The 11716-nt window shown below is 42.0% G+C and overlaps 1 pseudogene; it reads left to right on the forward strand.

The window, feature by feature from the left end:
* The first annotated feature begins 10039 nt into the window (after positions 1–10039).
* Positions 10040–11244, forward strand: LOC129045850 (chromosome transmission fidelity protein 8 homolog; annotated as a pseudogene).
* The last annotated feature ends 472 nt before the right edge of the window (positions 11245–11716 follow it).

The following is an 11716-nucleotide window of genomic DNA, read 5'->3' on the forward strand; positions in this document are numbered from 1 at the left end:
CCAGTCAGAATGGCTAAAATTAACAAGTCAGGAAACAACAAATATTGGCAAGGATGTGGACATCCACTCTATTTTAAAATCAGTTATTGTATTTTTCATTTCTATTTTTTAACTCATTTTTCCTCTGTGGTAAGGGCCTCTCTAAAGTCTTCCATACTTTTCTCAAGCCCAGTGAGTATCCTTATGGTTGTTGCTTTAAATTCTTCAGGCATGTTACTTATATCTGTTTTGGTTAAATCTCTGGCCATTACCTTTTCTTGTTATTTCATTTGGGATGAATTCCTCCATCTTGGCATTTTGTCTAGGTGTCTGTCTCTTTCTGTGTGTTGGAAAAGCCTGTTATGTTTCCTGCTCCTGAGAGTAATGACTTAATGAAGAGGTCATATAGTGTCCAGGACCTGGCACTTTAAGGAGTATCTGTGGTGTGTGCTGCATGCACTCTGCTGCTGTGTTTTGGCTGTTCTGTCCTTCAGGCCAGTCATCTCCAGAGACTCTCCTTGCCTGCAGTGGGTAGTGCTTAGACCTTGGCCAGAGTGTGGCGAGTTTTAACTAGGTCTGCTCTGGTCTGCCTGTTAAATAAGACCTGATGCTGCTTCCACTAGAACTGAAGCCTTGAAGAACTCTCTGGTTGGGAGATGTTGTGCATGTATGGGTTTCTGCTGGGTTTCTGGGGAAGGATCCCATTGCACTGGGACTGAGGCATACTTGCCCAAAAAGGGCAGTACTGGCAGAGCTCAGGGGGCCTCCTCTCTCTCTTTCTCTGTCTCTCACCTTTCTCCACGACCAAGGCTCCCTCCATAGCAGCCGTGATCCATTTCACCCCCAAACCACGTCTCCACACTTCCTACCTTGCTCGATGTGGCTCTTCTCTCCCTCTAGTTGTGCAGTTTGTTCTGTCAGTCCTCAGGTCTTGGGTATTCAGAATGATCTGATAGTTATCTAGTTGTGTTGGAGGGAGGAGAGAGGCTAGCCTAGGGTCCTTCTTCTATGCCACTGTCTTAGCTCCCACCTATCATGCTACTCTTCCGTAACCTTTGGGGACCTACATTTTCCCCCCCGTGTCCTATTGATGATTCATCCGTATTCTTATGTGTAGCTGTGAGTCATTCTTTTGAATGCCATATAATAGTACATTATGTGAATAAACCATAAGTTATGTATTCATTCTCCTGTTGATGGACATTTGGGTTGTTTCCAGCTTTCTGTTATGAATATTCTTATATGTGTTTCCTGATATATTTTTGTAAGAGTTTCTTTTGTACATTCAATATTTTAATTAAAGTTTTAATTAGAAATGACTGCTGATTGTATCAAAACCTTTCTTGTCATTTACTGATGACTTCATATTTTTTCCTTAATTTGTTGCTGTAGGGAATTATATTGTTGGATTTCCTAATGGCAAACCTTTCTGGCATTCCTAAAACTTAGTTAGGGTCTATTATTCTTTCAACACCATTACTAAACTTACTACATTTTGTGAGTCCAGTTTATTGAGGTATAATTTAGAGATAGTAAAATTCATCCTCCTGAAGTACACAATTTGATGAATTTGACAACTATTTTCAGTCATGTAACATCTACCACAATCAAGATAGAAACATTTCCATCACACCAGAGTATTTCTTTAAGCTCTTTTGCAGTCAGTTTCTCCCACCCCAAATCCCTGGGAACCACTGGTCTGATTTCTGTCCTTCTAGTCTCATCTTTTCCAGAATGTTATGTTATAAATAAAGTCATACAGTATTAGGCTTTTGTGAATGTTTTTATCACTCTACATAATGTTTTTGAAATCCGTCCATCTTGCTGCATGCATCAGTAGTTTGTTCCTTTGTTACTGTGAAATAGTATTCCATCCTATAGGTGTACCACAATTTGTTTATCCATTCACCAGTCAATGGACTTTCAGATTTTTTGTTTCCGGTTTTTGACTACTGTGAATATATCTGCTATAAAACTTTAAGTATGCCTTTGTGTAAACAAATACTTTCATTCCCTTGAGTAAATGCATATGTGTGAGATTGCTGGGTCATATGACAAATATATGTTTAACACTCTAAAACTGCCAAACTCTTCCCCAAAGTTGCTGCACTATTTTGCATTCCTCACAGAAAGATATGAGAGTTCCAGTTGCTCTACATTTTTGCCAGCATTTGGTATTGTCAATGGGCTGTTTGACTTTTTATTGAACTGTAAGAGTTATTTACATATTCTGGATACAGGTCCATTATTAGATATATATGTTGCAAATATTTTTTCTCCCAGTGTATGCCTTACCTATCATTTACTTTTTTTTTTTTTAAAGATTTTATTTATTTATTTGACAGAGAGAGACACAGCGAGAGAGGGAACACAAGCAAGGGGAGTGGGAGAGGGAGAAGCAGGCTTCCCGTGGAGCAGGGAGCCCGATGCGGGGCTTGATCCCAGGCTCTGGGATCATGACCTGAGCCGAAGGCAGACGCTTAACGACTGAGCCATCCAGGTGCCCCCCTATCATTTACTTTAATGTTGTCTTTCAAAGGGCAGAAATTTTCTATTTTGACAAAACACATTTTAATTTTTCAATGCATTTTATTTTAATTTTTTCTTTTATGGTTCATTTTTTTATGTCCTATTTATGAAATCTTTGCTTAACCCAAGATTACAAAGATTTTCCTCTCTTTTTCTATGCTTTCTTCTAGAGGTTGTATAGTTTTAGCTCTTACATTTATGTCTATAATGCATTTCAATTTAGTATCTTTAAAGATGTAAGGGTCAGGTTTTATTGTTGTTGTTACTGTCGTTATTCTTTTTGTTTTTGCTTTCACATATAGGCTTCCAGTTGCTTCAGCCCTATTTGTTTAAAAGGCTGTCCTTTCTCCATTGAATTTCCTTTGCACTTGTTTCAAAATTCAATTGATCATAAACGTGTTTGGGTCTATTTCTGGAGTCTCTATTCTATTCCATTCTTCTATAAGACTTTGCTTTTACCACACTTTCTTGGTAGGTGGTAAATCTAAAATCAGGTACTGTGAGCCCCAACTTTGTTCTTATTTTTCAAATGGGTGTGCTTAAGTTTTATCTAGAAACCTTTCATATATATGCATAAGTTGGACTACAGAAGCATTTGGTGCTATATTTATCAGATTTTAGTATTAAAGTTATGCTTGTTTCATGATATTGAGGAACTTTCCAGACCTTTCTAGAGTATGAGGTAATTTGGTTAACAGATTAAAGATACTGAATTAACTCTTCCTTGAAGATTAGATTCAGTTGCAAACCAATTTCAGTAGGGGTTTTTTCCTTAAGGAAGAATTTAATAACTTTTTTCATTTCTTCTATCATTTTTGGCTTTCTGTCTCTTCTTGCACCAATTTTACTCATTTTATCTTACCAGAAAAATCATTCATATTGTTTAGACTTTCAGATTTACTGAAATTTATCAATTTATAATTTATTAATATGCTTTGAACTTATGAATGTACTTACAAACGTAGGAAACTAAGGTACAGAGAGATCAAGTAACATGCCCAAGATCACACAGCTAATAAGTAGTAGCTCCAGGATTTGAACCCAAGGCATCCAAGCTCCAGAGTCCCTGCACTTAATCATTAGAAATCAGGGAATACTGATACAGAGTGACGTTTAGGTTCTGTAAATCATCTGATGAAATCTTTCATGATATCCTTAGGGAAGATGAGGAAATGTTAGCTACATATCTTGCCAAACAACCTTACCCGAAGAGAGTGCTCCATCTTTAGCTCTCCTTTTTAAATCCATCAAGAAAGAAAATAAAGGGCTTGACAACTCTTTGCCAAAGACTTGAGCAGAACATAAAATGTGGTTCCTAAATTTGCAAATGATGCCAAAGTGCATCTGCTAGCTTAATGGTGAAACAGAATTCAAGAAATCTTCTCCACTGCATCCTAGTTAATCACACAGGTATCAATTGAACAGATTGTAGGCCCCACAAGAGCAAAGACCAAATATTTTTATTCATCCATGTACATAAAGCTCCCAGCAGAATTGTAGCTGCTTAGTAAATATTTCTGAATATATATTGAAAGAAAAATGTATTACTGAACTGCAACAAATGCACAAGTTGAGAACTAAGATGACATGGTTAAACACTGAGACAAGTAGGGGAAGAGGTCTGGTTTGCCATGAACTTAGTGTGAATCAGCACTGCAGTAGTGCAGGATTTGGCAGGAAAAAAACTAGATCTGCTTCCAAGACAAGTCTCTTAAACTCACAGCAAAATAAAGCCAATAATAATTCAAAAGATTATTTTGAAGGTAAGATCGCTCATGTGAAAAAAACTGTTTTGCAAACAACAAATATCCATTATTAAATATCATTGTTATTAGATTATAAATCCCTACAGCAAGTTAAGAACCACCTGAGCTTATCCGTAATTTCTCAATCTTTTGTGTGATAAAGATTAAAAGAAGATCTATGAAGTGCCTTGCAGGATGTCTGGAGCATATTAAACATTTAATAAATCTTCACATAAATGAATCATCCTTTCAAACACAGGAGACCGTACATATAAGTATATATGTAACCATACGTACATATATAATCACATATATGGAAGGATTTAAATCAAAATGTAAAGAGGTTTCCCCTAGTTATTCCCATTATTATCACTATTCTGGATTTGGGAGACACAATGAAGAATTATTTTTTTTAAAGATATTTATTTATTTATTTATTTGACAGAGAGAGAGAGAGAGAGAGGCAGGGAGAGGGAGAAGCAAGTTCTCCGCTGAACAGGGAGCCTGATGCAGGACTTGATCCCAGGACCCTGGGATCATGATCTGAGCCAAAGGCAGATGCTCAAGCAACTGAGCCACCCAGGCACCCAACAATGAAGAATTAGATGGGCAAAATGCCAACCAACATCCTTTGGTTATTTACTTGTTTCCCAGGTACAAGAATCATTTTTTTATTATAAAAGAAAGACCAAACTATAAAGAGAATAAAAAGATAGCAGTTGCCAAGGGTTGGGAGAGGAGGGGGAGGGATGAATAATTGTAACACGGGACTTTTAGGGCAGTGAATTACATTATCATTTGGCAAAACCTATAGAATGTACAACACAAAGAGTGGACTGTAATGCAAACTGTGGATTTTAGTTACTAATAATATATCAATATTGGTTCATCAATTGCATTAAATGTGAGATTGTTGGGGGGGGGGGAACTCAGTTGACTGGAGAGCTTAAGGAAGGGAAGGAAGAAAAAAGTTTAAGCCAAGTGTTCTAAGAAAGAGTAGACCTGCTTTAATTCCGTCTCATTCATTACCTACTAACTGGGCAAGTGGTTAAATCTCTCAGAACCAGTTTCCTCCTTCATAGGATGAGGATAATAATTCTTTCTCTCTAGGGTCAATGTGAGGACCAGATTTTAAAAGTGTAAAATACCTCCCCTGAGAGATAGTGGGTACCTAATACATTGTAACTATTACTGAAAGGAAAGGTGTCCTAAACCAGGGCTTCTCAAAAGTTAATGTACAAATGAATCGCTGGGACATCTTGCTGAATGCAGGTTCTGATTCAGTACACATGAGGCAGAATCTGAGCTTGGCATTTCTAACAAGCTCCCAGATGATGCTGATGCTGGTTGAAGGTTCTAGAGTCTTTCGACAGTGGAAATCCTTGACAGGGAATATTTAAGAATCAGTTTAACAACTGATGTCTATTTTCAGAAGAATTGTAACTCAGAACTACACAGAATTGCAAGATGGAAGAGATCGCTATCCGTTAGAGGATGAAACTTGATTCTAAAATTATCTGAACCAGGTCAGTATTTCACCAGATGAAATTTAATTACAGTCGCGGTTGCTATCCAGGGAAGCCAAACCTTAGATGGATAGAAATTGTGCATAAAGGGGCGCCTGGGTGGCTCAGTCGTTAAGCGTCTGCCTTCGGCTTGGGTCGTGATCCCAGGGTCTTTTTCTTTTTTTAAGATTTTATTTATTTATTTGACAGAGAGACACAGTGAGAGAGAGAACACAAGCAGGGGGAGTGGGAGAGGGAGAAGCAGGCTTCCCCCAGAGCAGTGAGCCCAATGCGGGGCTTGACCCCAGGACCCTGGCGCCCCTAAATAAATAAAACCTTAAAAAAAAAGAAAAGAAAAGAAAATTGTGCATAAAGAAGGAAGTAAAAGATCTAGCGGTGAAGTCCCCTCAATGACCTCCTTCCCAAAGGCCCACCCAAAACACCAATCAGAAAGAAACACCTCCTATGAAAAAATCAAGGCCTTTAAAGGAAACAAATTGTAGCACTCTGCATATCTCTTCCCCTGATGCAGTGTTTCCCAGTCTCAGCCAATCAGAAGCATCACCTGGGGCATTTGCTCCCACCCCTAGAACTTCACAGAGTTCATGAAAACAGGTGGGAGTCTTCCAAGCATCTGTTATTTGTTTTCTTTTCTTTTTTTTTTTTTTAAAGATTTTATTTATTTATTTGACAGAGAGAGACACAGCGAGAGAGGGAACACAAGCAGGGGGAGAGGGAGAGGGAGAAGCAGGCTTCCCACTGAGGAGGGAGCCCGATGCGGGGCTCAATCCCAGGACTCTGGGATCATGACCTGAGCCGAAGGCAGATGCTTAACGACTGAGCCACCCAGGCGCCCGCATCTGTTATTTCTAAAACAGAAATAGTTTGGGGTGTCTGGGTGGCTCACTTGGTTAAGCGTCTGCCTTCTGCTCAAGTCATGATCCCAGGGTCCTGCAGACTAGCCCCGCATTGGACTCCCTGCTGAGCAGGGAGTCTGCTTCTCCCTCTTCCTCTGACCCCTGCCCCTGCTTGTGCTCTCTTTCTCTCTCAAATAACTAAAAATCTTTTTAAAAAGGTAAAAAATAAAACAAATAGTTTGAGATACCTGCCTTACTACATTCATCTCCTTTCTTTGCAGTTTAGAATTTATAGCAGAGAGGAGTTAGCTGAACGTGGTGGGCAGAGGTTCTGTTTTGAGTAGAGCAAGCTACCCATCCTACTCCAGCCTGTTTTTTGTCAGCTGTAAACCAAGAATAACAAAAGCATCTAGGTAAGGTTGTTATAGAAACTAGATAAAGTAATGGATGTGGTGGCCACTTGTAATCTGAATACAAACGTGTTTTCCATAAATGCATTCATTGTATCAAATCTTCACCGAACAAAGCCATTAAGATGCCCCTTGGGGGTTTTTAGTGTGAGATTTTAACCATTCAGCAAGGAAGAGATGGTAAATCAAAGGTCAAGTTTACATAAAGCCTTGCTATAAACTCAGCTTTGCCTTTTCTTGTTTGAGGTACCCGGGAAAAGATGGCAACCTTCCAGAACTGTTATCTCATCTGTAAAACTGATGATGGTAACTCCTTGCTCCCCTCTGAGAGAGGTGAAGTTGCTTCATAAATGATGAAATCTGAAAGTGTCTTGGAAACTATAAAACTCCGTACACATTGTTGATGCCTGCCTGTGCAAGAGCTGGTAAGGGCCAGGCATCAGTTTTCAGATCCAGTAATATTCCCACCCCTACCCCACCTAATCCCTACCCCAAAAGGTATGATCTGCTGACAGGAGTGCCGGAGTCTGAGGTATGACTCCATCAGCAGTTCAAGAAAGGCGAGAGTACTCAAGAGTTTCTGGGGCAAATGCCAGTCCCCTGGATGGAGTTGAGGGGGTACTGGTCAGCAAGCAAAGAGGTTGGCCCACCGTCTGTGTGCCTGGCACTTTTGCAGGTTCCCAAGTTTAGTGATGGATGGTGCCCTACATTCTTCCTACTGCTGCTAGCTGCAACTGTAATCATGCATCATATTTCTTTTTTTTTTTTTAAGATTTTATTTATTTATTTGAGAGAGAGAGAGTGAGAGAGAGAGCGCAAGAGGGGGTAGGGTTAGAGGGAGAAGCAGACTCCCTGCCGAGCAAGGAGCCCGATGTGGGACTCGATCCCGGGACTCCGGGATCATGACCTGAGCCGAAGGCAGTCGCTTAACCAACTGAGCCACCCAGGCGCCCATGCATCATATTTCGAGAGTGGAATTGTAGACTCTGTACCTTGGAAGAACTGGGTTCGGGTATCTGCAGAGTCAAGCACAGACTTATTAAGGGACTAGGAGTGGGGAAAGACTTTACAGGATAAAACTGTTCACAAGATTAAAAGTGGGGAAGTGAGAACAGCTGTCTGAGAAAATAAAGAATGTCACTTAGAGGGGTGCCTGGGTGGCTCAGTCGGTTAAGCATCTGCCTTCAGCTCAGGTCATGCACCCAGGGTCCTGGTATTGAGCCCCCCATTGGGCTCCTTGCTCAGCAGGGAGCCTGCTTCACCCTCTCCCTCTGCCTGCCATTCCCTCTGCTTGTACTCGTGCACTCTCTCTGTCAAATAAATAAAATCTTTTTTAAAAAAAGAAGAAGAAGAAGAGGTAGGCTAAGGAAACTCATACCCAAAAATAGCCTCCAATACCTTATATTTTTCAGATATTTCTTAAAGCTCTCTTTTTCTTACCAAATTGTACTCAGAAGCCAGCAAGAAATGTGACATCACATTTATTTATAACCAAAAGGTAATAATTCCTGCATAATTTCCCTTTAATGACATATTACATTAAACAGGATAAGCCTTAAAAAAAAAAAAAACTACTAGGTACATCTTAGGGAGATGATCTATTTTTTAAGAAAACTATCACTTTAATGGGTATCAAACTTGAGCTAACAGCAGTAATCATTTGGAAGGCTTGTTAAAACACCAAGTGCTGGGCCGTACCCCCAGTTTCTGATTCATTAGGTCCGGGGTGAGGCCAGAGAATTTACATTTCTAACAAGTTCCCAGGTCATACTGATGCTGCTGGTCCACAGGCCATACTTGAAGCACCAATGTCCTAGATAATTAAGGATCTTTGACAGGAAGATGGGAAAAAATGCAAAGACTCTGACGGCAAATACATTTTCCAATTATTAGCATTCCAGTCTTTTAAGTTGAAGTTCAGAAATGTCATTTCATCTAAGCAGATCACTTGGCTTAATAGTTTCTCACTGTGTGGAAATATTCATAGAAAAGCTAGAGGTAACCTGAAAATGGAATTGTAGAGTGGGTCACTGAAGTAGAGCCAGAGCATGAGGTGAAGGTCACTTGGCTGCTCTTAGGGACTGGTGACATTATCATCTGTCCCTTGTGGGGACAAGCCTGTCAAGGTCAAAGAACACAGAACCACCTCCTTTGGACAACAGTTCCAGGTATGGTACCAGAATCTTGCTCTCTGAGTCCCATGTTAGAAAATTTATCATTCGTTTAGTCATTTATTTAATCATGTGATCCCTCTCTGTATCATATAGAATCTCCTGCCTGAGGAGACAGGCTCTTTTAGATTTGGGACAGTGGAAAAATAATGCAAGCCACATACGTACTGTTAAATTTAAGAAGTAAAACTAAGTTGGTGAAATTAATTTCAATAATATTTTATTTAATCCAGTACATGCAAAATATTATTTCAACATGTAGGCACTGTAAAAAAAATTGAGGTTTTTTTACATTCCTATACTAAGTCTTCAAAATCCAGTGTATATATTATAGCACATCTCCAGCTGGATGAACCACATTTCAGATGCTCGAGAGTCACATATGGCTAGTGGCTAACTCATTGGACAGAGCACTTCCAGATCATATTTTCTTGATAAGATCAAAGGCAAATCCAATTTATCAGCACCAACCACTTCATTAATTATTTTCCCCTGTGCCATCAAAAGCCATCAGAGTCCGAAGATTCTTCCCACTCTGGCTGCTCCTGAGAGTGGCTCTCTGTGCCACAGAATGATAATTGGCTTCAAATTATCATTTGGCTTCTCCCCTTCCATAGTAATGGCAATTTTAGCCGGACACGTGGCTACCCAGAGTAAATGCTACATTTTCCCTTGCAGCTATTTGAAGCCATGAAACTACTTTTTGGTCAATGAAATGTAAACATAAATTAACGTAGATTCTTCCGGGAACTCACTTTAAGAATCAGTTGGCATCAGGTTCGGTTGTCGCCCATTGGCTGCACAGCATCGCAATCGGCGGCCACCATTGCAGCTTACTTTCAGTTGCTTTTTAAAGACAGGGAAAGCTCATGGTGCAAATTGTTATTTCCAGTGCTGAGGCTGGAGGCCTGGCAGAATGGGTGCTGATGGAGCTACAGGGGGAGATCGAGGCTCGCTACAGCACTGGATTAGCTGGAAACCTCCTGGGAGACCTACATCACACCACTGAGGGAATCCCTGTGCTGATCGTGGGGCATCATATCCTGTATGGAAAAATCATCCATCTGGAGAACCTTTTGCCATTCTTGTCAAACACACTCCTGGGGAGCAGGACTGTGATGAGCTTGGCTGCAAGACTGGCACCCGGTACATGGTGATAGCACTCATCAAAAACAAGATCCTTTTCAAAACTCGCCCCAAGCCCATTATCACCAACGTTCCCAAGAAAGTATGAAAGAACCCCGGATTTTCCCTAGAGAGCAACCAACTCCTTAGACTCGTGCTCAGTTGCCACCTCGAGGACGGCTCAACGGTTCCCTGGGACCACAGGGGGGTCCTGTTTTGAACACAGGCCACCCACTGGGCATGAATTCTGATCCCTTCCTCATGGCAACTGGTTCTCTTGGTGGAAATCTGGCCCCATTTCCAAGGAACCCATCACCTTTTCCAACTTCATCAGGCTCATTCGCTTCAAATCCAGCACCTTTCCCTGCTGGTGCTCGTGACCCAGGCATGGCTTCTTTTCCAAGAGGAATGAACCCCACTGGCGCAGGTGCAGTTTCTTTCCCAAGGCCCGGTGGCCTTTTGGGCCCAGGCCCACATCCATCTCTAAACCCTAGGGCAGGGGTTCTTCCAGGTCCAGGGCCTCTGTCTAACCCAAGGTTAGGGGGTCTTCCAGGGCTGAGTCCTATGTCCAACCCAAGGTCAGGTGGTCTCCTGGGAATGGGTCCTGACCCCAGAAGTGGCGGCCCTATGGGCCCTGAGTTTGGGCCCAACCTGAGAGCAAGTGTCCTGTTGACTTCTGGGAATGGTCCTCCTAATCCTAGGCCCATTGGCCTGGGACCAGGACCAAGTCCCAATCTGAGGTCAGGCTTCGTTGGTACAAACCCTACCCCGAGGTCAGGTATGTTTCCAGGCCCAGGCCTTGGGCCCAGCCCAAGAGCAGGTGGCCTGGGCCCAGTCCTTGGACCCAACCCAAGGGCCGGTGGCCTGGGCCCAGGTCCTAATGTGGACACCAGAGTGGGTGGCCTCCTGGGCACAGGATCTGGTCTTAAGAATGGCTGGACCTCAAGGCCTAGATCTTGCCCCCATTCTAAGAGCAGAAGGTCTTTTAGGAGCAAATTCAGCTACTTTCTCACAGGCTTCTGGAAACATGGGCACAAGCCATCCTCTATGGCAAGAGTACCTGGCCCCATAGGCCCAAACTCGGGTCCTGGCTCTCGGGGAATTGGCCTTTGAGGGCCAAATCCATCCATGTCCAGGGCTCCTGGCCCCATAAGTCCTAATTCAGCTCATTTTTCAAGGTCAGCTGGGCCCATGGGGGTAAATGCTAATCCCTTTCCAAGGGGGACAGGTTCAGGGGGCCTGAATCCAGCTGCCTTCTCTCAGTCCTCTGGCACATTGGCTTCAAATCCATCTACCTTCCAGAGGTCTGCTGGCATCCAGGGCTCAAGTCCAGCAATTTTCCCAAGAACCTCTGGGCCACCAGGCCCCAACCCAACTAACTTCCCAAGGGCCAGT

Source organism: Mirounga angustirostris, unplaced genomic scaffold, assembly GCF_029215605.1.
Source record: "Mirounga angustirostris isolate CCGP_5_RB_7025 unplaced genomic scaffold, mMirAng1.0.hap1 SCAF_6, whole genome shotgun sequence".
Lineage (NCBI taxonomy): Eukaryota > Metazoa > Chordata > Mammalia > Carnivora > Phocidae > Mirounga > Mirounga angustirostris.